General features: G+C 39.5%; 1 pseudogene; it reads left to right on the forward strand.

The window, feature by feature from the left end:
- Positions 1-621: 621 nt before the first annotated feature.
- On the forward strand, positions 622-1,176 carry LOC149155628 (secreted RxLR effector protein 161 pseudogene; annotated as a pseudogene).
- Positions 1,177-9,275: the final 8,099 nt, after the last annotated feature.

Genomic DNA, 9,275 nt, shown 5'->3' on the forward strand with positions numbered 1-9,275 from the left:
ATTCCAGTGTTGGTGCTCATTCTTAAACCACCTCCCCTGATACCAATATTTTAGAGAGCACATTCAGCCTAGTGCTGCCATGAATTTTTTCACGTTTTGTATTATAACTCTCTTCTTGGACTCGTACATAATCCTTCGGATTAAGGGGGGGAATGTTGGACACCTAATCCTCTAAGGGTTGGTGTAGAAGCTGAACAGCCAAAGGGAGTCCAAGGGACCACTTTGAATATGAAACCAAGGGTCATTCCTATGTATTATAAATATGTATCATTGTGAATAAGAAAAGTAATCTAATGTTTATCTTTCATATTTCCTCCACCATGTATGTGCTTAACAGACACTTATCTCATCAAAAGTGGTTTTTGCAGAAGCATCCATGTGCCAAATCTGTATACCAAAACTCATGAAGGTAAAATTATCGTTGTTTGCATTTATGCTGATGATCTGCTTTATACATGCAATATGATGTTAGAACAATTCAAAGCAAAAATGCAAATAGAGTTTGATATGACTATTATATGGCTCATTAAATACTTCTTAGGCATTGAAATTCAACAATCTACTAATGAAATTTTTGTTTGTTAACAAAAATATGCCACTGACATCCTTCAAAAGTTCAAAATGACCAATTGCAAACCAGTTGATACTCCAATCGCTCCAGGCACCAAGATGTGCAAGCAAGATATAACACCACCAATTGATTCCACATTGCGTAAAAGTCTAGTTGGTAATCTGTTGTATCTCATTGCAACTAGACCTGATATCATGTTTGCAACTAGTGTTGTCTCTAGGTTTATGCAATCACCCAAGATTTCTCATTGGAAGATCGCAAAAAAGATCTTAAGATATGTTGCAAGAAGATTGAACTATGGCTTGTTCTACACACATTCAGAAAATTGCTCACTTTCCAGTTATACAGACAACGATTATGTAGATAGTTTAGATGATTGGAAAAGCACCTCAGGGTATGTTTTTCACCTTGGAACCAACATGATCTCATGGGCATCCAGGAAACAACCCATCATTTCAATATCTTCTTCAGAAGCAGAGTATGTAGTTGTCACTTCAACAACTTGTCAAGCAGTGTGGCTAAGAAGACTATTGAAAGATCTCTCAAATGCTCAAAAGGAGCCAACTCATATTTATTGTGATAACAATTCTGCAATTTCATATTGACATAGGTTTTCATTTCATTCATAAGCTTGCCAATAATGGAGATATCTTACTTGCAAATATTTTCACAAAGCCATTGGACAAAAATGTATTTGAGATCAACTTGCAAATATTTTCACAAAACCATTGGACAAACATGTACTTGAATTTCAAAGAAAGCAATTGGGCATTGTAAGTGCCAATACCTGTAACAGTTGAGATTAGGTGTCATAGTCAGTTTTGATTCACTTGAGTTTAGGTGAGTTTAGTTAAAACTTTCCTCAGTCATTTATTGTTGTTTGTTTCCTTGTCTCCTATATAATTTTTTTTCATAAAAAAACACTGAATAGTTCTTCTATTATATTCCAAAAAGAACCATATACATATGTAAAGGCTATATCCTTGGCATAATATCCAAATCGGAAAGTATTTGCAGTATTACATCCATTTTGAAAATAAGATAGTATGAGATCTGTCTATTGATCTTATCAAAACATGGAAAATATACCTGTATAGAAGTAATTGCATTGCCTGTCCCTATTAAAGACCTTATTCTAGAATAAAGGAACCAGATGCATACCAGATTTTGTCCTTTTAAATGCCTGGCATAGAAAAAGGTTGTATGACGAATGTAGAATGATTTACAGAGATACACAGTTGCCACTTATCATCTGGAGACTGCATGCCCTTTTTAGATAGTTTATCTGCTTGCTCATTTTGTCCCCGCTTTATATGTGTGATAGGGAACTGTGAAGGCTTGCATAGGGATTTTATCCTACCTAGCCATCCAGAAAGGCTGTCATTTTTTATATTTTGGTTCCCCTTCACAAGTTCTATGATTATTTTGGAATCCCCATAGATGTTAATGGGGCCGATGTCCATAAAAGAGCAGAAGATAAGCAGGCCATGAAGGGCCATGGCCTCGGCTTTGTTATTTGATCCTTTGCCACCATTCCAAAACATGAAGTATTGTAGCTCCCTTGATAGACCGATGTAAACTCCACATGCACACTTTCCATCTTTTGCTGCTCCATCGAAGTGTGCCCGTGGAAAAAGTAGCTGACGGGAATCAGTGGCTGATTTTTGTTGTATCATCTGTTGAGGGAAGTTTGGGAGAATCGAATAATAGTAGGGGATTATCTTATCAAATATATGCCCAAAGTCCTCCTTGCTGTTCTGAAATATCTTTTTATTTCTCCACTTCCATATGAACCAGTTTACAATTAAAGGAATGGGACGCCAAACTATTTTCTGTGAAGCCCACCATTCGTATGCTTCTGTTATGGAGGGATGAGAAGCTACAGGAAAACCAAAATACAATGCCATCCTCTTCCATAAAATTTGAGATAGTGGACAACTTAAGAAAATATGCATGTTATCTTCAGTATTAGAAAGGCAGATTATGCATATGGCAGGTCCCTGCCATCTTCTTTTCTGTAAATTAGTCCAAGTGAGATTTTTGTTATTATAAACAAGCCATGAAAACAAAATTATTTTTAGAGGACAGCCAGTCTTCCAAAAGGAGTATGGAAAGAGTTTCTGAGCGCTTTCTCTACTATGTTCTATCAAGGAAAGATATATATCTCTGACTAACACATTTGGCTGACCTTTCTTAACCTGCCAAACAATCTTGTCTCTGTCCTCAGTTTTGTATATCCCGGCGTTTTTCATAGTCCAGATAATCTTGTCCCATTGGGCAGCCATTGTTCCCTGCAATCCCAGCTCTCTATTCGATTTCCATATAGGAATAGCATCCTTCCATTCTTCTATTACTTGTGCCCAGTAAAAGAGTCCTTTTTGGTGGAGGAGCACGAGAAGTGGAGGAGAAATCGGGGATTCCATCTCAACCCCCATGATTGCATCAGATCCAATAAGAATGTTGTTTCCTGTATGTAGTTTCCAGATTATGTTCCTTTTGAAGAATGGGAGGATCTTTTGAAAACTTCTCCAGATCGTCGATCCTTGGGAAGGCCACATAAAACTGTTCCTGTACCAAAATTGAATATCTTCGTTCCCCATATATTTCATTCTGATAGCTTGACACCATAAACTTTCACCAAAGACTGCTCTCCAAAATGATTTGCAAAGAAGCGCCAAGCCGAAAATACAAAGGTTCATTAAGCTCCAACCCCCCATTTTTTTGGGGAGAGTTATGTTATCCAGTTTAGTGAGATGAAATTTCTTCTTCTCCTTACATCCACCCCAGATAAAAGTAGCCATTAGACTGTTTAATTTCTTAATAATAGTTGAGGGAATGAAAAACAGATGTGCCCAATAAACAGAAATCTGAGCTAGAACCGATTGAGAGAGTATCATTCTGCCAGCTAAGGATAGGCATTTATATTCCCACCCCGAAATTCTCTTGTAGAATCTGTAGGTGATCCATGCCCAGTCAGATATGTTGTAACCCGTGGGCTTAAGATGATATCCGAGATATTTGATACCCTCTTTAATGGAAACAGCCTGAATGTTATATAACTGTGATATATATTCCATCTCCTCCATTTTAACATTACCGAAATGAAATGTGGATTTCTCTTCATTGATAATTAGTCCAGTGGCCTTTTGAAATGATATTAATATCTCATGCATAATAAGCCATGAATGTCTACAAAGCATAGCGAAGAGTAAGACATCATCCACAAAAAGGTTGTGAGTAAAAGAGTTACCTTTGGATATCGAAAGAGGATCAATATTTCCCGCAGCAACCGCTCTTTTGAGATGTAGACTGAGTGTATCCATGACCAGGATGAATAAGAGGGGTGACAGGGAGCATCCTTGGCGCAGACCTCTTTCCGCTGAGAAGAAGGATGTGGGATATCCATTTATGAGAATGGAAAAATTTACCCCTTCCACACAAGCCATGATCCATTTAGTGCACAGGTCATCTAGCCCGATTTTTATAAGTAAACATCTCAGATAGCCCCAATCTAAACAGTCGTATGCTTTTTTTAAATCAATTTTAAGGATGGCAGCTCCAATTCTTTTTGTTTGCATTGAATGTAAGGCTTCCTGGGCAATAGCCACTGCATCTAAGATGTTCCTTCCACTAAGAAACCCATGTTGTTCTTTAGAGATATGAGTTGCTAAGATGCCACAGATTCTTTCAGCTATTAATTTTGATATAATTTTATAGATGGCATTGCATAGAGAAATCGGCCTGAAATCTGCAAAGGTAGGGGATTCCTTTTTTTTTGGAATCAAAGCTATATAGGTGGAAGAAATGATATGATGAATCTTCCCTTTGATTCTGGTCTCTTCAACCATCCCCAATATGTCACTTTTCATCATTTCAAAGAAGTGGATGAAAATGTCTATGGTCCAGCCATCAGGGCCAGGGCATTTGTCTTTCTTAAATGATTTCATTACAGAAAGTAATTCTTCCTCTGAAATAGCAGCATATAGTCTTGTATTATCCTCATCATCAAACATCTTTGGGAAAGGTTCAATGCCCCATAATATATCTTCTATACTCCTGTTAGCATCCCGGGAATATGCCTTTTTAAAGTATTTGATAGCTTCATTTGATATATCTTCTTGAGAGTGTAAGTAAGCCTCTTCTTCATTTTTTATTTTCCATATAGAATTTGAAGCTCGCCTTTTGCTTGCAAAACGATGGAAGAATTTTGTGTTTTTATCTCCTTCTTTTAGCCAAGTGACTCGGCTTTTTAGCCTCCATGATATTTCTTCCATTTTCAATAATTTCTGTTTTCTTTTTCCGAGCTCCCAAATCCGCGCTCGACTGTTCCATGGAATAGTATGTGACGACATACCCTCGGCTATTGCTTTTAGCTCTTCGTCAATCTTCTTCAATTCAAAACAGTTTTTTTGCTTTTTCTGTATCTGCCAATCTTTTACTTTGGATCTGAGGATCCTCATTTTATTAATCAGGTTCTCAGTCGAAGAAACATTCGTTGAAGGACAATTAGCTCTCCATACATCACGGACCATGCAGTTGAAAGATTCATCCTCCAGCCAATACCTGTTAAATTTAAAAGGGTAACTTTTTCGAGAATTTTGTTCCATCCACTGTAAAGAAATCGGCCTGTGGTCCGAAATAAACACAGGGAGAGTAAGAGAGCTCGGAATACCATTTTTTTCTAGCAACTTTCCATGCAAGATGAATCTATCCAACCTTTTAGCAATGTAGGCTTCCCCCGCTCTACCATTGTCCCAAGTGGGAGCCAAAAAGTCTGGACATATGTCTACCAAATTATAATGCAGCATTGCTTCCCTGATTTTTTCCCCAATAGAATCAGTCTTTTTCCCCTTTCCCCACACTTCGTCCGGTCCCAAGGTGCAATTTAAATCTCCAGCGATGAGGAGAGTTTCAATCTCCAAAATACCAGAGGCAAAAAACAAGTTCCAAAAGGAATCTCTGTTTTTGTATGGAGCATATACATTAAGAATGTGGAAGCAGTCAGCATATCCTCTGTATTTGGCGACCATCAAGATTCCCCCAAGACAATGGAAAGTACTTGCATTAATCCACCTCGGATCCCATAATACAACAAGTCCACCTGAAAGGCCATTCGCCTCCGTTGCTGCCATATACCAGGATGGTAGCATACGCCTGAAGAATGCGATAGTATCCAGTCTGTCATGCATGGTTTCCTGGACTAGAATCAACCTGTACGGAGCAGAGAAAAATAGTTCTTTTAGAGCTAAAAATTTGGGGCCAGCTCCGAGACCCCTTATGTTAACAGAAAGAATATTCATCATCTGGAAATCTTCTCGGGCATTTCTGCTCTAAGAGGCCCGGATTCAGAATAATTCGAGATGGGAACTTCAATGAGGGAAGACTCCTGGAAATTGAGACTACGAGAGCCACATCTGCCCCTAAAGTGTCTACTGCCCTTATTGTTTTTCCGGCGTACAGTGATGTTTTTCGCCGAATTGGGACTTATGACGGGAGAAGAAGCGTGGCTGGGTTTATGGATAGTCAAGGGGAGCAGATGAAGAGAATCTTTCCGAAGGAGCATATCAATATCACTCCCAATGGAGTTGGAAGGGGAATTGTAAGGAGTGGCCGAGGGGGAAATCATGGACATGGGCGCTTTCCCCTTAGAATCAGAGCGTTTCGGCGAGAAATGATCGAATTTGGCAGGCGATGAAGAAGAAGAGGGGATAATAAGGATGGAGTCGCTCATTCGGGACAAACCAATATCATTAGGAACCAGAGAGGGAGATTTAACAGGAATATCGAGAGGGGGATCCAGAGGAGGAGGCTGGGGCGAAATGACCGAGTCACTTACAGCATTAAGATTGCCCATGGAATAAGATCTAGTTAAGGGAATGGAGGGAGATTTTATGATCCTGGGCGATAGGAAAGGACGATGAGTCAGACCCTCCGATTTATGCGGTGAATATTGATCATGAATACAACCAGGTGGAGAGATGTTATGTTCAGAGGGAGTCACATAATTGAAATTGCAGGTATCTCCCTCATCCTTTTTAGGAGACAATGCTGCGGCTCGGGAGATATGTTCCATCTTGTTAACTTTTTTCCAAACCTTTCCATGTTGCATCCGGGGGCACCCGTCTTTTAAATGTCCCGTCCTATGACACATGGAGCACCTAAAAGGTACTCCCCAGTAATCTAACCTTTGGCTGGCAGTTAAATTACCCCATTTCAAAACGATGTGGTCGGGAAAACCACCTCTATAATCTCTCTCAATCAGAATCCATGCAACGCGTTTGTCTTTTGCACCTAGACATCTGGGGTCGACAAACACAAATTTTCCGATAGCATTTCCAATGAAGGAAAGAGATTCCTTCGTCCACAATTCTAAAGGCAGAGCAGGTAATTTTACCCATATGAAATTGTTCTGTGGAGTGTTTCTGAGAGGGTCGAAGCCTATAAACCACTTGTGGAGTGCCAAGAAACTCCGCCCATGCACCCACGGGAGACCCCATATGATATTAAGGTCTTTAACTTCCAAAAAATGGAAGTTGTACCAGTCACGCATAAGGCGGACAATGGTGGGAGTATAACCAATGAGAGGGCTCCATCTGGCAGCAAGCCATTTCCTTATCTGATCATCCGACATGTCTGGAAAATGCCACTTCCCAATCAGTGCCCGAGATTGCAAGCTAGCGATTATGTCCGACAATTTTACTCCATCCAAACATATAGCAGAAGGGGGAGGTGTGATTTTAGCAGGACGGAAATTCTGTTTGCGACGGTGAGCCGAGGGAGAGACTTCATTCAAATCAGCAACGAGATTGGTCAGAAGAAGGTGCTCAACCAACTTAGATTTCCAATCGGATAATTTGACTGTACCATGGTAATTTGCTTCAGCCTCCATAGCGGCTTTTACCAGGTCCGACGTGTCGGATTCCCCATTGAGAATGTCCATTCAGAGACGGAAATGGGCTGACGTCAGCAACCGGACGAAAGGATAAGGTAGAACCCGGGCCAAAACAGGGAGAGTAAATGCCAACCAGACAAAAAGCCACCTCGGGATATCGGCAGGATGTTCGAATTTAAGAAAAATTTGTGCGGAATGATCGAAAGTACCAATCAACAAACTGAGGAGCTAGTACAGATAAGGCCAAAGTCCTCCAGGCATTAATAGAAAGTGGAAAGGATTTATGAAGAATGACTTAAAATAGTCGAAAAAGGACAAATGCGGCAGTCGAGGAAGGCCTAAAGCCCAGATGAGTATAAGAAAATGGAATGACTGCGAACGGCGGATTGAAATTTGAAAACATAATAAGGGTTATCCACGTCAATACACCGGAATATGGGATGGACCCGAAACTCCCGGCAACGGAAAATAAGCAGAGTTCGAACGACCGGAAAATACAGGGTACAAAGAAGAATTCTGGACAGACGATTCAGCAGCAGAATAATTCGAAAATGCACCATCAATGGCACACTTTGATTCTAATATCAAAGCATGGCCTATAATCGAAAAAGTAATTTTTGATATATTCCAGACGACGATAACCTCTCAGAGGAATAGAACCAGGACATGGGAATCTATCTTATCCCATACTCTCAGTATAATCTACAACTTAGATTTAAATTCACTGGGAACTCCCGGCAAAGGAAAATAAGCAGAGTTCAAACGACCGGAAAATTCAGGCTACGAGGAAGAATCTGGACAAACGATACAGCAGCAGAAAAATTCGAAAATGCACCACCATTGGCACACCTTGAATCTAATATCAGAGCAAGGCCTATAAACAAAAAAGTACTTTTTCATGTATTCCACAGACGACCATAACCTCTCAGAAGAACAGAACCAGGACATGGGAATCTATCTTATCCCATACTCTCACTCAATTCTAAAACTAAGATTTAAATTCACTGGGAGAGTCTAGAAGTAGTAAAAACTTCAATTGAAAACAGGAGTATATTAAAAACACAAATTTAACCCCCTGTATTCATGTAGCTACCAATTTTCCAGAACACTTTAAACCCCTGTAATATCAATGAAATCTGGACATAACAATGTGATAGTTCTCTACAATCATACCTATGAGAGGAAACAGAAGGAACTAACCTTTCATAGAAGCCAGAGCCGAGGGAGAAGCGCCTCAAACTGAACCATGCCGTATTGTCTTCTATATAATTTTATTTAACTGATTTTAAATAATGAGAAGAGTTATTTGCTACATTCCAAATTTGAATTCATCCTCCGTATATTTCCATCTCTGCATTCTTTGTCAAGTTGGAATTATATTGTTGAATCTACCCAGCGTCCATATTTATTTCATTTCAGACTGGAAAGTGGGATCAGTGCCTGCGATACTACTACAAAGTTGTTCAAGAAGCGCTTTCTTTAAATGTGAAGGCTATATGCTATAAATTTGCACTTCAATAAACAGTTATTCTAAATCCTGTTGTCCTTAATTTTTTTTTCTTGCTTGGACCGTTCTGTTTTGTGTTGAAACTTTAGAGGATTCCTGCTTCTATCGTGCAGAAGTCATCCAAAGATGCATCTAAAAATACATGTGCAATTAGGTGCCTACGGCATTCTTATTCTTCGCATGTCTGAAACTATTCGAGTTTTCCACTATTCTTATAATTAAAGAATCTAGCCTTCCTTATACTGTGTTTCTAATATGACTAAGAAAATAGCTTGGAAAACCTTACGAATCTCTGTCTAAACTAA

Source organism: Pinus tabuliformis, chromosome 9, assembly GCF_031772625.1.
Source record: "Pinus tabuliformis cultivar Carrire ecotype Pingquan chromosome 9, CPIR1, whole genome shotgun sequence".
Classification (NCBI taxonomy): Eukaryota; Viridiplantae; Streptophyta; class Pinopsida; order Pinales; family Pinaceae; genus Pinus; species Pinus tabuliformis.